This window comes from Apium graveolens, unplaced genomic scaffold (genome assembly GCF_009905375.1).
Source record: "Apium graveolens cultivar Ventura unplaced genomic scaffold, ASM990537v1 ctg403, whole genome shotgun sequence".
In the NCBI taxonomy this organism is placed as follows: Eukaryota; Viridiplantae; Streptophyta; class Magnoliopsida; order Apiales; family Apiaceae; genus Apium; species Apium graveolens.
In genome coordinates, this window is record NW_027418371.1 from 60,611 (window position 1) to 75,418 (window position 14,808).

Genomic DNA, 14,808 nt, shown 5'->3' on the forward strand with positions numbered 1-14,808 from the left:
ACTATACACTTTGGAAGAAAAAGATGATGATATTCATAAGGATGGCCAACCCAATGTACATCCAGATTTTCAAGAATGGCCCTTTTATTCCCATGGAAAAGGTTGATGAATCTACTAATGGAGACATGGTCATTCCAGCTCATTATGCTCTTAAAGACCCCTTAAAATACACAAAGCCTGAAAAGGAAAAGGTTTCTCAGGAAAATGGCTTACAACTAATTTTGATAGAGTCACTTAGCAATGTTATGTACAATAATATTGTCAACTGTGACAGAGCCAAACAGATTTAGGGAAAGATTGAAATTATGTGTGAGGATACAGAGGAAGTAAGATCAAATTAAAGGAGAATACTTGTGTCTCAGTATGAGGGTTTCGTGGCCAAGCCTAAAGAAGGAATTACAGAGGTTTTTGAAAGGTTCAACAAACTGATAAATGACTTGCAACTTCATGATAAATATTATGAAGCTGAGGAGGTTAACCTAAAGTTTTTTCTAGCTCTTCTTGACCACCTTGAACAGAAAATATCAGATATTAGAGAAGGAAGAGACTTGAGCAGAATAACACTGGAAGTTTTGTATGGGATCTTGAAAATATATGAGCTTAAAATGTTACAAAAAAAGTCATTGAAGGAAAACCAAGGACATTTGGTTGATGGATCCAGTGCCTTAATGGTCAATGATAGTAAAGATGAACAAGATGCTCAAATTCTAGTCATTCATGTTGTAGAGCAAAAAAATAAGGGACCTCAGAAATAAGTTGTTTTGGAGCTAGAGGAAGATGAATTCTACAGCCTTGCTGAGCTAGATGAGATAGATCAATCAATGGCTTACATGGCTAGAAAATTCTCTTATATCAGGGTTAAAAAGCCAGGGTTTTTCAAGAACAAGGGACAATCTTCAAATAGCAACAATTGGAAACGAAAAACTCAGTTTAACCCAGCTAGCAAAGGTGGCTACAAGAATGGATCTGTTGATAGATCAAAGATAAGGTGTTTTAACTAATAAGTGGGCCACTTTGTAACTGAGTGCAAGAAGCCAAAGAAAGTGAAAAAAGGATAAAGCCTTTCTGGAATTGGAAGCAAATTATGAAGTTCTCTTAAAGAAACAATAGGGAAAGTCTTATGTAGCTGAAGGAAAGAGTTGGGATGACACTGATGAAGATGATGAGAATGAAGAATTTGGAAATTATGCACTTATGGCTCTTGAGCAAAGAGAATCATCCTCATCAAAATCAGAAGTACCAACTCTAACTACCACTGATTTAAATACAAGCCAATATAACGAAACTGTTGAAAAGATAAGTGTAGAGATATTTCATATCCACACAAGCATGGTGGCATCTATTGAGGAAGTTAATAGACAGTGTCAAAAATAAATAAGAAGCTTGAGATTGAAAAGCAACAATTGGAGCTGCAGCTTGTTGAGCTTGAAACTATCAAGCAAGAAAATGAATATTTGAAAAACAAGCACAAGTGTGCAAGTGACATTGAAGCTGTGTTGAGGGAAAAATTGGAGAAGAATGAGGTAAAATTGAAGTCTTTCAGAAATCCATCTCAGTTGGTTGGACAATACCATGAGAAGAACAAACCATGTGCTAATATAGCTATTGGTTTGGACTATGATGCCATGAACAATAGTAAGAAAAATGAAGGTGACAAAGGTAAAGCAATTGCAAATCAAGATGTTCCAGTTATGCTGAGAAAAGTTTATGCACCTTTGTCCAAGGCATGTGAAGTCAATTTCAGTGAAGTTGAGTTGGTCCTCAAGTAAGAACTTGCATATGAAGAAAATGAAAAGAAAAAAAAGAAACCACTCCTACTTCTGGAATTAAAAAGAAGCCCATGGTCAGTCAAGTTTCTAAGACACCAATCAAGAATGAGAATGCTGGAAAGAAAAAGAAGAACAGGAATGGGAAAATTGGAGTGAATATGAGCAAAAACTTTGCATTTATTACAGATGCTCCCAGGAAACAATGTCAAAAGTGTGGCTCTACAAATCACTTAACTCACCTTTGTAAAAAGGCAGTTAGTGTGCCAAAAGTGGGAGCATGCAAATACAATGAAGCAAAGGATACAGATCTTTATTCCTTCTGTGACAAATTTGATTACATTCCTTGAAATATGAAAGAAATGACAAGATGTCATAGACTAAGAGTAGATCTCAAAGAATTTAAACTTGGGTCTACAGCTAAAAAGGAAAATACAAATCAATCTTTGAATACTGTTCTTTCTGAGTCATCAAATTCTACTTCTGCAACTTCAGTTAAAATGAAGAAAGTACCCAACAGTTCTTGGGTAGTTAAACACACTTAATCCTCATTGTGTGCAAGGAAAAATGAAGAAAGTCATATGGATCATAGACAGTGGATTCTCCAGGCATATGATAGGTGATAAAGCCATGCTATCATAATTTGAGAAGATGGCTGGCCCATTGGTGACTTTTGGAGAAAACAACAAAGGATTCACAATGGGATATGGCAAGTTAATTTCTGGAAATGTCATCATTGAAGATGTAGCACTAGTAGCTGGTGTTGAGATGAATCTCCTGAGTGTCAGTCAATTCATATAAAAGGATTCAAGGTTTCATTTGACAAAGAAGACTGCTCAATTATCCGTAAAAGAATGGTGAAGTTGCTTTCAAAGGAGCAAGAAAAGGAAGCTTATTTATTGCAGATCTATACTCAATAAATAAGGATGGTATATGTTGATTCTACACCAAGGCATCTATTGATTAAAGCAATCTGTGGTACAAGAAACTCTCTCACTTGAATTACAAAAAAATTAATACCTTGGTGAAAAAGGATTAGTGAGAAACATGTAAAATCTGGAATTTTCTCAAGTTGAAGTTTTTGAGGCTTGTCAAAAAGGAAAAATGAAAATGTCCTGTCACAAAAGAAAAATTGTGAATTCCATAAGTGCACAACTGCAACTTATTCACATGGACATGTTTGGACCAGTTAATGTCTTATCTATTTCTAGAAATAAATATGCACTTGTGATGGTGGATGACTACTCAAGATACACATGGGTAGAGTTTATGCATTCAGAGGATGAAACTCTACACATCATTATTGAACACATTAAGAAAACTAAGAAGCAGGCTGACATAATTGTGTGAAAAGATTGAGAGTGAAAATGACACATAATTCAGGAATGCAATTTTAAATGAATTCTGCAAAGAAAAGATATTGTTCAAGAGTTCTCATCTGCAAGGACACCTCAGCAAAATGGGGTAGTTGAAAGGAAGAATATAACTCCAGTTGAGGCTGCTACAACAATGTTGCAAGATGCCAATTTGCCAACAAGTTTTTGGGAAGAAGTTATCAACATTGCATGCTACACTTAAAATATATATCTCATCAACAAAAATCTTGGCAAGTCACCTTACTTAATATTGTCAAAAAGGAAGCCTACTGTGAAGCATCTGCGTGTGTTTGGAAGCAAGTGCTTTGTTATAAAAGATAACACTGAATATGTGGGAAAATTTGACTCTAAAGTTTTTGAAGCAATTTTTCTAGGATATTCATTAGAGAGAACTACCTACAGAGTTTATGTGCTTGAACAAAAGAAAATTATGGAATGCATAGATGTGACTTTTGATGATGACAAGTTTTTAGGTTTAGAGTGTCTTGATGAAAATGAAGTTGAAGCCCTTAAGTTTGAAAATCTAAACATTGATGATGATTCTGAAGATGAAGCTGAGATCAACATAAGCAACAGAATGAATGTAGAGTTAACTGAGCAAGTGAATCATGAGAATGAAAACTCATCTCATACACCTGAATTTGATAGTACAAACTCAGGGGGAGAAAGAGAAGAAAGTTCTGCAAGTCATGCCAATGGTGAAGAAAATGTAGAAAATTCAATTCAACAAAATCACACCAGGAAATGGGATAGGAGTCACACAAGAGATGCAATTATTGGTGATCCAAATGCTGGAGTGAGGACTAGAAGCGCAACTACAAATGAATGTCTACATGCATACTTTCTTTCACAAATTGAGCCTAAGCAAATTGAGGAAGCTCTACTTGATCCTGACTGGATATCTGCCATGCAAGAAGAGCTAAATCAATTAGAGAGAAACAAAGTTTGGAAGTTGGTTCCTTCCCCAAAGAACAGAAGCATAATTGGAACAAAGTGGTGTACAAGAATGAAATGGATGAAAATGGAATTATAACAAGAAACCAAGCAAGGTTGGTTGCAAAAGGCTACTCACAAGAAGAGGGAATTGATTATAATGAAACTTATGCTCCTGTTGTAAGACTTGAAGACATAAGTATCTTTCTTGCATTTGCTGCACACTCAAATTTTAAAGTGTATCAAATGGATGTAAAGAGTGCATTCCTCAATGGTGAGTTGGAATAAGAGGTTTATATGCAACATCCACCTGGCTTTGAAAATCCAGAATTTATAGATTTTGTTTATCAACTGTTAAAGGTTCTCTATCAATTGAATCAAGCACCTAGATCTTGGTATAACACATTGTTAGAATTTTTGCTTAAACATGGATTCACTAGGGGAACAATTGAAAAGACTATATTCGACAAGCCGCATGGTGGATATGATCCTTGATAACTCTTGGTGGCGGGACTGGTTGGGGAATGTTCTGAGGATCTTCTGACACGTGCCTTGATTATTCCCATAGTTGATGGGTGACAATTGTCCCTATCATGTGTTTCGGCATGTGCCTCACGTGATGGGACCTTCCAAGGTTGGGCTTGCGGGACTAGGCCAGTTAGGACTAGTAGTGTGTGGGACTGGATTGAGTTAAGAGTTCGGGCCTAGTCCTTGCAGGAGCTATATGTACTATCATATGCCCCCACTCCCTTATGCAGATTTTCTGGATGGGTGAGTAAGGTTGGTTTTCTCTTTTGAGTTTGATCTTTGTCTTCCCCCAGTCAGGATTGTGTTGAGTCCAGCCAATCAGGACTAAGGTGACTTGTCTTTAAAAGAATTTGTGCTTTGCTTTCCCCAGGTCCGGATTGAGTTGAATTCAATCAATCAGGACTAAGGTGAGTTGTCCTTTAAAAGAATTTATGCTTTGCTTGCCCCCAGTCCGGATTGTGTTGAGTTCAGCCAATCAGGACTAAGGTGAGTTGTCATTTAAAAGAATTTGTGCTTTGCTTTCCCCCAGTCCAGATTGACTTGAGTTCAGGAAATCCGGACTAAGGTTTGATGTCTTTAGAAGAATTTGAGCTTTGCTTGCCCCTCTTTCGGAGTGGTTGGAGTTGCGGGGACCGGAGAGGAAGATGAAGGGTTTTTGGTTTCCCCCCCCCAATAATTTGAATTATTACAGCTATCTTTTTTGAAAAGATGTGTAGTAATAATTACTTGCATTAATAACTGTGTATGTGTATATTGGTGTGTATTTATAATTTTTCTTGATGGATGGTGTGGCGCCCTCCAAACCCGGGTCAGAAGTTTGAGGTCCACACACACACACCTTATTTATAACCTGCTTATAACAATAATAAAGATAATAATAATATGTAGTGACCCTACTTACCAAATACCACGGACCGCAACAGGTTAAAGTATGTACACAAGCCACACACACACACTTATATTATAAACATCCAAATCCCAACTATTCAAACTTAGAACTAAACATTAAACACTATTACAAACTTTTACAAACTTAAACCATCTCAAAAGCTGTCATCTAGCTTAACTCGATCAACCTGGACCCCTAGCTCTCGCACCGGATTGGGGATCCTTGATACCAACTGGTTCCTTCTTAACTGGAAAAGAACATAAACAACATCGCACAAATGAGCTAACTAGCTCAGCAAATCACAATGACAAGACTGAGAATAATGATCATCAAGTGAAAAGGGTTAAGGTATCAAGTGAACAATGATTAATGATTTAGAATTGGATATTATATTTTTATTTTAAAAACCAAGGTTAGGCTGCTGATCAGTCACGCACTAACCCCGAGCAAGGCACACAGCTCTGCTCTAATTACTAGATCCAAGGCACATATTGGCCTAACTTGACCACCAATCTGAACCGACCATGAATCTGGTCCATAATTTTATAAAACAATCCAATTCTAACATAATAACAGAATAAATAATGTAAAGCAGTAAACAAAATCATAAGCAACATTGGATGCCAAATAATGAGATGGTTCCAATTTTCACAAATGAAATATAGCTATCAAATGGTGAAAGAAATGGATAACAAAAGAATCAAACTTCCAAGGTTATAAGTATTTGGTCTTTCAGAGCGTAAGGTACAAGGGTTTGAATATGTAAGCAACCTGATTCAGTGTTTGGTATTTGCATGTATTTGTGGAGTAGTATCGTATATCTGTGGTTCGTATTCGGGGATTTAACAATAAATAGTTCAGAAAGAATAAGGTTTACGACTCAAAGATCAATAGTTGGAATCAAGGTTTAGGGTTCAGTGCTTCAAAGCACTTGCAATATAGGACTATCAATAAACTACAATAAATCTCGAGAAAGTTCAGAACACTTGCCTGGTACTAGCTTGCTATACTTCACCAATTTCCAATCACAATCTCTTGCTCCTTGTCTATCTGTTTCCCTTTCCTACGCCTTGCCTCTTCTGCTCACATAACATAAGTATCTATCAATACTCAACTCATATGATTCTATTCTATCTACCCTTCGTTTTACCCAAATCTGACTAACGGATTGAAAGTCATGCTAAAATAAATAAACACTGATTGCATAGATCGACAATCAAACAAACAAGTCATATATAGCACATATCACGTCAAACAATCAATGAAATTTCATTTATAAGAAAGTGTCGGGTCATAAATAGTCTTTCGGTTATTTAATATGATTTTTAAAATATTTTTCGGAGTCAAAACAGGTCATTCGATCAATTTTAAAGCAATAGACCGGGTTCGGTTGGCCAAATCTGGCTTCAAAATAATTTTATAATAATTATCGAGCCTTGAAAACAATTTAAATAATATTTTAAAACTCAAAACTATTTTTCGGAATTTTTAAATCATTAATAAATAGTTCAATCTAATTAAATAATTAATTAAAATCAATTAATAATTAATTAAATCAATTAATTAATTAATTTTCGAATTAATTGACCAATTAACTAATTAATTATTAACTAAAATTAATTAACTAATTAATTCAGATTTCATTTTTAATTAAAAATAATGTTTGGAATTAAAATAATAATTTTTGGAATTTTCAGAAATTTAAAAATGAATTTTTATAATTAAAATAAATATAAAATATGATTTTTAAATAATTTTTAAACAGGAATCCTAAATTTGCAAGTTCTGGGAAGCTGGGGGACCCAACTGTGTCGTTTTTAAAACTACAAGGTCCTGTTTGCAATTTTGCCAGCCCCGCCGTCGACTTCACCGGAGTGTGGCCGGAGTACACGATCCCGGCCACCTCAGGCTACCAAACTCTCCAGAATTAAAGCACATATCACCAGGAACTTATACCAGTAATCAAAACACATAACCTATTTCAGAATTGGCCGGAAAATGCTCAAGAAACTCGTCGGTTTCCAGCGAGCTCGATGAAAACTTTAAAATACAACTCCCTTCGAACCAGGGATCGTCTGCTAACGAGCTATACACCAATCGATTGCAAATTTCAAGAGGAACAAAACCCACCCATCTAGAACATCTAATAACCCCTGGAACAAAAAGCCCTAAATTTCAATTAAGAACATTCATACGGGTTATAAACCCTAATTTCAAAATTCGAAAATCAAACTCAATTTTGAACATGTTATTGAACTCTAAATCAGTCATATGACATATCAAAATCATTAGGAAAACAAGCTCTACAACATGCAAGCATCAAATCATTCAAACAATCATCCGTACAAAAATTCATATTTTTAATCAAAATTAATTCGAAAATAAATAAAAATATATAAAATCAACCTTTGATTCTGTAGTTCTGAAACTTGTATAATCTGATAGTACTCTTCAAACCCTTCGTTTTGATTACCAGAGTTTTCCAAACGGATTTCAATAACACCTCCGATTTGCAATTTGACTCTTGAAAGGTTATATGAATATAAGTATTTTCTCTGTAAAATTCTATAATTACTGTTTGCAAATGATTTTCGATACGAAATAAAATACGGTAAAGGCTATTTATAATTACGGAAAATTAGTATCCTGTTGGATCATTCCAAATATAAAATAGTACGTTTATGTATAAAAACATATCCAAACGGTACTGGTGTTCGGGATAATTATCCAAATCCGTACAATTTGTACTGCGGTCTTGGTCTCAGCGCCTGGTTACACGTATTACGAGGTGATAATTATAATAGTTTAATAAAAAGAACCCGTTTATCAAAAATACGAGTTTTATTGATTTACCGAAACGAATAATGTATCGAAAATATTGCGCTGGGACCCGCACGGGCCAAACCGTACGCCGGATCGAAAAAGTTGAAACATGGAAATGCTCGGAATATTGCAATTAGGTTAAGAAGGAGTTCTCGGAAGTGTTTCGTGTTATAAAAACGTAAAAACGAGGGAAGTCGGTTGGTTTCCGATTATATAAAATAGTTTATAAATACTCGGAAAAAGAATTTATAAAATCCATAAATTTCCTATAAAATCATAAATCAACATAAAAATAAATAGGAAGATATGACAATTATCTATATTTTATTTTGGACATATAAAAATTAGAATACTCAATTTATATTATTTTTAAATATCCAAACACATATACCACTTAACAAATAATTCACAGAATAAATACGGAACATGCATAATATTTATTTATTTGCAAAAATAGTTACACGATATATCCCAGATATTACATACTTCCCCCCTTAAAAGGATTATGTCCTCAGAATCTCCTAAGAAAACAAATGAGGGTACTTTTCTCTCATATCACTTTCTAATTCCCAGGTTGACTCTTCAACCTTTGGGTTTCTCCACAGTACTCTTACTAATTTTACCACTTTATTTCTTAACACTTTTTCTCTTTCTTCTAGAATCTCTATCGGACTCTCTACATATGATAAATCTGTTTGAAGCTCTATTTGCTCGTATTCGATTACATGCCTGGAGTTTGGATTATACTTCTTAAGCATCGATACGTAAAAAACATTGTGAATGTGCTCCATGTGTGGAGGTAACGCCAACTCGTAAGCTACTTTACCAATACGCTTTAGAATCTCAAAAGGTCCGACATATCTAGGGCTCAGTTTTCCTTTCTTCCCGAATCTTGTCAATCCTTTCCACGACGATACTTTCAGTAATACCAGATTTCCTTCTTCGAATTCCATATCTTTCCTTGATTGATCTGCATACTTCCTTTGGCGGTCTTGTGCTGTTATCAATCTCTTTTGGATAACTTCAACAACTTCCTTCGTCCATTGCACTAATTCAGGTCCAAGTATTTTGCGTTCTCCTACTTCGTCCCAATATACAGGAGATCGACATTTGCGTCCATAAAGAGCTTCATAGGGTGGCATCCCAATACTGGCATGATAACTGTTGTTGTAAGCAAATTCTACCAAGGGTAAATGCTCATCCCAACTTCCTTTGAAATCAATAGCACAAACATGTAACATGTCTTCGATTGTCTGGATTGTTCTTTCGCTTTGGCCATCCATCTGTGGATGGTAAGTCATACTCATATTCAGTCTCGTTCCCAAACATTCTTGAAAACTCTTCCAAAATCTCGAATTAAATCTCGGATCTCGATCGGATATGATAGACACAGGGACTCCATGACGAACTACGATTTCCTTCAGGTACATATGGACTAACTTGTCTAGTGAAAATCTTTCATTTATAGGCAGAAAATGAGCTGACTTGGTAAGTCTGTCCACTATAACCCAAATGGCATCATGATTGGCTTTCGTCCTTGGTAATCCGACTATGAAATCCATAGCAATATGCTCCCACTTCCAGTCTGGAATCTCCAATGGTTACAACAATCCACTTGGTCTCTGATGCTGTGCTTTAACTCTCTGACATGTATAACATCTGCTAACCCATTCCGCAATCTCCCTCTTCTTATCTGGCCACCAATAATTTTTCTTTAAATCTCCGTACATCTTGGTACTCCCTGGATGGATTGAATACATTGAATTATGAGCTTCCTGTAAAATTTCATTCTTCAACTCCGTTACTCGTGGAATCCAAATTCTAGAAGAAAACCTATGAATACCTTGATCGTCCTTTTGCGTGCACAATTCCTCACCTACCAAACGGTTAATGTCCTGATCCATTACCTCTTCCTAACACTTCCTTATCTTCTCTAATAACTCCGGCTGAAAAGTCATATTATACACTTTTTCTTCCTCAGGCTTGCAAACTCTAATTTCCAATTCCAGTCTCTAAAATTGCTTGTATATCTCTTCGGGTATTGATAACACATTCAACTTTTCTTTCTGACTTAACGTGTCCGCTACAATATTTGCTTTACCGGGATAAAAGTTAATCGTGCAATCATAATCCTTAATCAACTCTAACCATATTCTCTGTCTCATATTAAGCTCCTTCTGTGTGAATATGTACTTCAAGCTTTTGTGATTCATATAAATCTCGCATTTCTCTCCATATAGATAATGTCTCCAAATCTTCAAAGCGAAAACTATGGCTGCTAGCTCCAAATCATGAGTAGGATACTTCTGTTTGTGTGGTTTCAATTGCCTTGACGCATACACAATAACCTTATCGTGCTGCATCAGAACGTATCTGAGTCCTTTATGAGAAGCATCGCTATAGATTACGAAATTCCCTTGATCGTCTGGAAGTGACAAAACAGGTGTCGTGATTAATCTTTGCTTCAATTCCTGAAAACTTTCTTCACATTTATCGTTCCATATAAACTTTTCATTTTTCCATGTAAGCTTTGTCAATGGTGTTGCAATCCTTGAGAAATTTTGAACAAACCGGCGATAATATCCCGCTAATCCTAAGAAACTTCTTACCTCTGTTGGTGTTCTCGGTCTTTCCCAATTCGCAATTGCTTCAATCTTCGATGGGTCCACTTTGATCCCTTAATTACTGACTATGTGTCCTAAGAATTGGACTTCCTGTAACCAAAACTCACACTTTGAGAATTTTGCATATAACTTTTTCTTCCTTAAAATCTACACAGTTGTCTTCAAATGTTTTGCATGATCCTCTTCTGTCTTTGAATAAATCAAAATATCATCTATAAACACAATAAAAAACTTGTCCAATATTCGTTGAAAATTCTATTTATCAGGTCCATGAATGTTGTCGGGGCATTGGTCAATCCAAAAGACATCACTAAAAAATTATAATGTCCATACCTTGTCCTGAAAGCTGTCTTTGGTATATCCTCTGGCTTAATCTTTAGTTGGTGATATCCCGATCTCAAATCGATCTTGAGGAAGTACTTGGCTCCTTTCAACTGGTCAAACAAATCATCAATTCTAGGTAACGGATACTTGTTCTTGATTGTAAGCTTGTTGAGCTCCCAAAAATCGATGCACAGTCTCATACTTCCATCCTTCTTCTTGACAAATAGTACTAGTGCACCCCATGGGGATACACTGGGTCTGATTACTCCTTTCTCTAACAACTCTTGCAATTGTTTTGCTAGTTCCTTCATCTCAACGGGCGCCATTCTGTATGGGGCCTTGGATACTGGTTCCGTTCCAGGTGCTAAGTCGATCGCAAATTCAATTTCTCTGTCTGGAGGAAGTCCTGGTAAATCATCGGGAAACCCGTCTGGAAATTCATTAACTACTGGAATATCTTCAAGTTTTGCTGGCTCCTGACTTCTATCAATCACATAAGCAACGAAAAGCTCGCATCCTTGCCGTAGTAACTTTTTAGCTTGAATCATTGTTAAAAACTTTTTTGATTATTTCTGGCCCTTAAACGTTATTATCCTCTCGTCTGGCGTCTTCACCATTACCTTCTTATTTCGACAATCTATCTGGGCATCGTGCTTAGATAACCAATCCATTCCTAAGATAACGTCAAACTCTCGTAGCTTAAATGGTATCAAATCTACACAAAACTTATTACCAGAAATCTCAATCTCACAATTCCCACAAACTTGATTAACAGATATACGTTCTTGATTTGCTAATTCCACAGTCATTATTTCATTTAAATACTCAACTGAACAGTTTAACTTACTAACAAAATCTTGAGAAATAAACAATCGAGTTACTCCCGAATCTATTAACACTTTAGCACATAAAGAATTCATATTAAGCGTACCTGCCACGATATCAGTATCCTGGATAGCGTCATTCACAGACATATCATAAACTCTAGCCCTTGGAGTATCATTCACTGCTGGAGTAGATCCCATAATTCTTAATACATTACTGACTGGGGCTGGTGTCTTGCAATCCCTGGCTATATGTCTTGGCTTCCCACATTTAAAGCATGTAAATCCAATAGTTAGAATCTTAACCGCTGGATTCCGAGTAGGCTGATCCTTGTTTACGGGTTCTCTCGCTGGCTGATTACGACACTCCCTCGAATAGTGCCCTTTCTGATTACACTTGAAACAAACCACATTCAACTTATTACAAACTCCTCCGTGCTTCTTCCCACATACCTGACAATCAGGAAAAGTTAACCTCAACTGATTCGGCTGATTCATATTGACTAGACGGTTGCCCTGGCCTCCGTTGCTTGTATTTTGCCTTTTGAAATTAAATTTTCTTCCTGGCTGAAACTTGCCCTTCTTAAAATTTGGAAGCTTCCCTGGTTGTGATTGTCCTTCATTTCCTTCAAACTTCCTCTTCTTACTTTCCTTTTTTTCTATAACACCTCACTCTCAGTTTCTGCAATCATGGCCTTCTATACAACTCCTGCATAGGTATCCAATTCAAATATAGCTACCTTCCCTCTAATCTATGGCTTTAGACCTTGCTGGAATCTCTTAGCCTTCTTCCTGTCAGTATCTACATATGATGGCACATACCTTGACAATTCTTCAAACTTACTTTCATAATCAGCTACCGACATATTTCCTTGCTTTAGCTCTAGAAACTTCAGCTCCATCTGATCCTGAACAAACTGAGGAAAATACTTTTCTAAAAATAATTCTTTGAACCTCTCCCAAGTAATAATATCTGTACCTTCTAATGTCTTCACAGTCTCCCACCAATAGGTGGCCTCATTCTTCAAATAATAACTTGGAAACTCCACCTTCTGTTATTCCTTCACTTCAATTAAAGCAAACGACTTCTCTATTTCCTTTAATCAAACATTCGCTTCAATCGGATTTAAGGAACCCTTGAATTCTGGTGGATTTATCGCCTGAAAAGTTTTGAAAGTTACCTGGGAATTGGTCTATCTTTGTCGTTGAGTCAGGTGAACTGTTTGTTGGGCCAAGATTTGAAGAATCTGGGCTATTGCTGGGTCTATGGGTCCTGGGTTTGTATTCTGGTTGGTATCATCTTGGTTGTTATTGTTGTTGTTGGTTTCTTCATTCTGGGTGTTGGTGCGGGTATTTCTTCTGGGAGGCATTTTCTGTAAAGAATCAAACAACTTATTTAGCCTTTAAATCAAATCCTTTGCATAAAAGAAATTTTTTATAAAATAGAAATATATCTTTTTGAAAAAAGTTGTAACAGTTAAACTAAGTAAATTGCATGCTTCTTTACAGAATATAAACAGCTAAGGGGATAGGGTATATGGCATCACAGGGGTATAACTGGTACAATAAATAAAGTAAATTAAAACAGGTGTAGTAATGTAAATGACAATGCTGGAAAGGAAAAGGTACTGATATATATAGATCAAAAGTTTTAGATAGTACAAGCGTTAAAACGCTTCAGAAGTAAAAGCAAAAGGTACAACAAACCTACTCACTAGTCAGCAGATCTAGTCTATAAATACAACCCAAAAGTCTACTGATACATACTACACACTACTATACATACTAAACAACCACAATAACACTGCTCATCATCTCCATTTATGTGCCTCTAGCTCATGGCAAGTCTGGTCCTCCAATCTCCTCGAGCTCCTCCAGAACCCACTTAGCCCACTCCACAAGAAAATCAGGGGTGATATCCTCATGAGTAGCCTCAGCAATCCTCACAGCAGTTGCTCTCTGAAATACCTGGAGTCTCTCTCTGAGTTGCCTCTCACCACTCCCAACCTCTCTGGTACACATAATATGTAATAGCTCCTGAATCTGACCCCGTAGGAATCGCTGCTCCATAAGGGAAGCCTCGAACTGATGATATGGGATAGGATAGGAAGAAAACTGAAAAGGAACACATGTAACTGAGTGACCAGTAAAACCTAAATCAGCAGGTGGGGGTCCTCTGATAGGTGGTCTCATGCCTGGGGGTGGAATAGCCTGCAGTGGTACGGGCTGCAACACAGGTGGAGGTAAAATAGCCAACACTGGTGGAACAACAGGTCGTGGATCTGAAAATGGTCTTCCAACTGAGGGCTCTGAGTGATCAGCTAATACGGAGATGAAAGAGTCGGCCATCGCTGCTATCTGAAATTATATTGCAATATTAGAATCTCGAACCACAACGCGAATTATACTAATACCTGTTATACCGTCACCCTCAACCTCTCAACGTTCTATCTTGCTACTTCCTACTTCTAATCCTAACCCTTTACCCATTCCCGTCAACCTTGGCTTGTGTCAGTGACTTTTAACCTGTAGCTCTGATACCAAACCTGTGGCGCCCTCCAAACCCGGGTCAGAAGTTTGAGGTCCACACACACACACCTTATTTATAACCTGCTTATAACAATAATGAAGATAATAATAATATGCAGTGACCCTACTTACCAACTACCACGGACCGCAACAGGTTAAAGTATGTACACAAGCCACACACACACACTTATA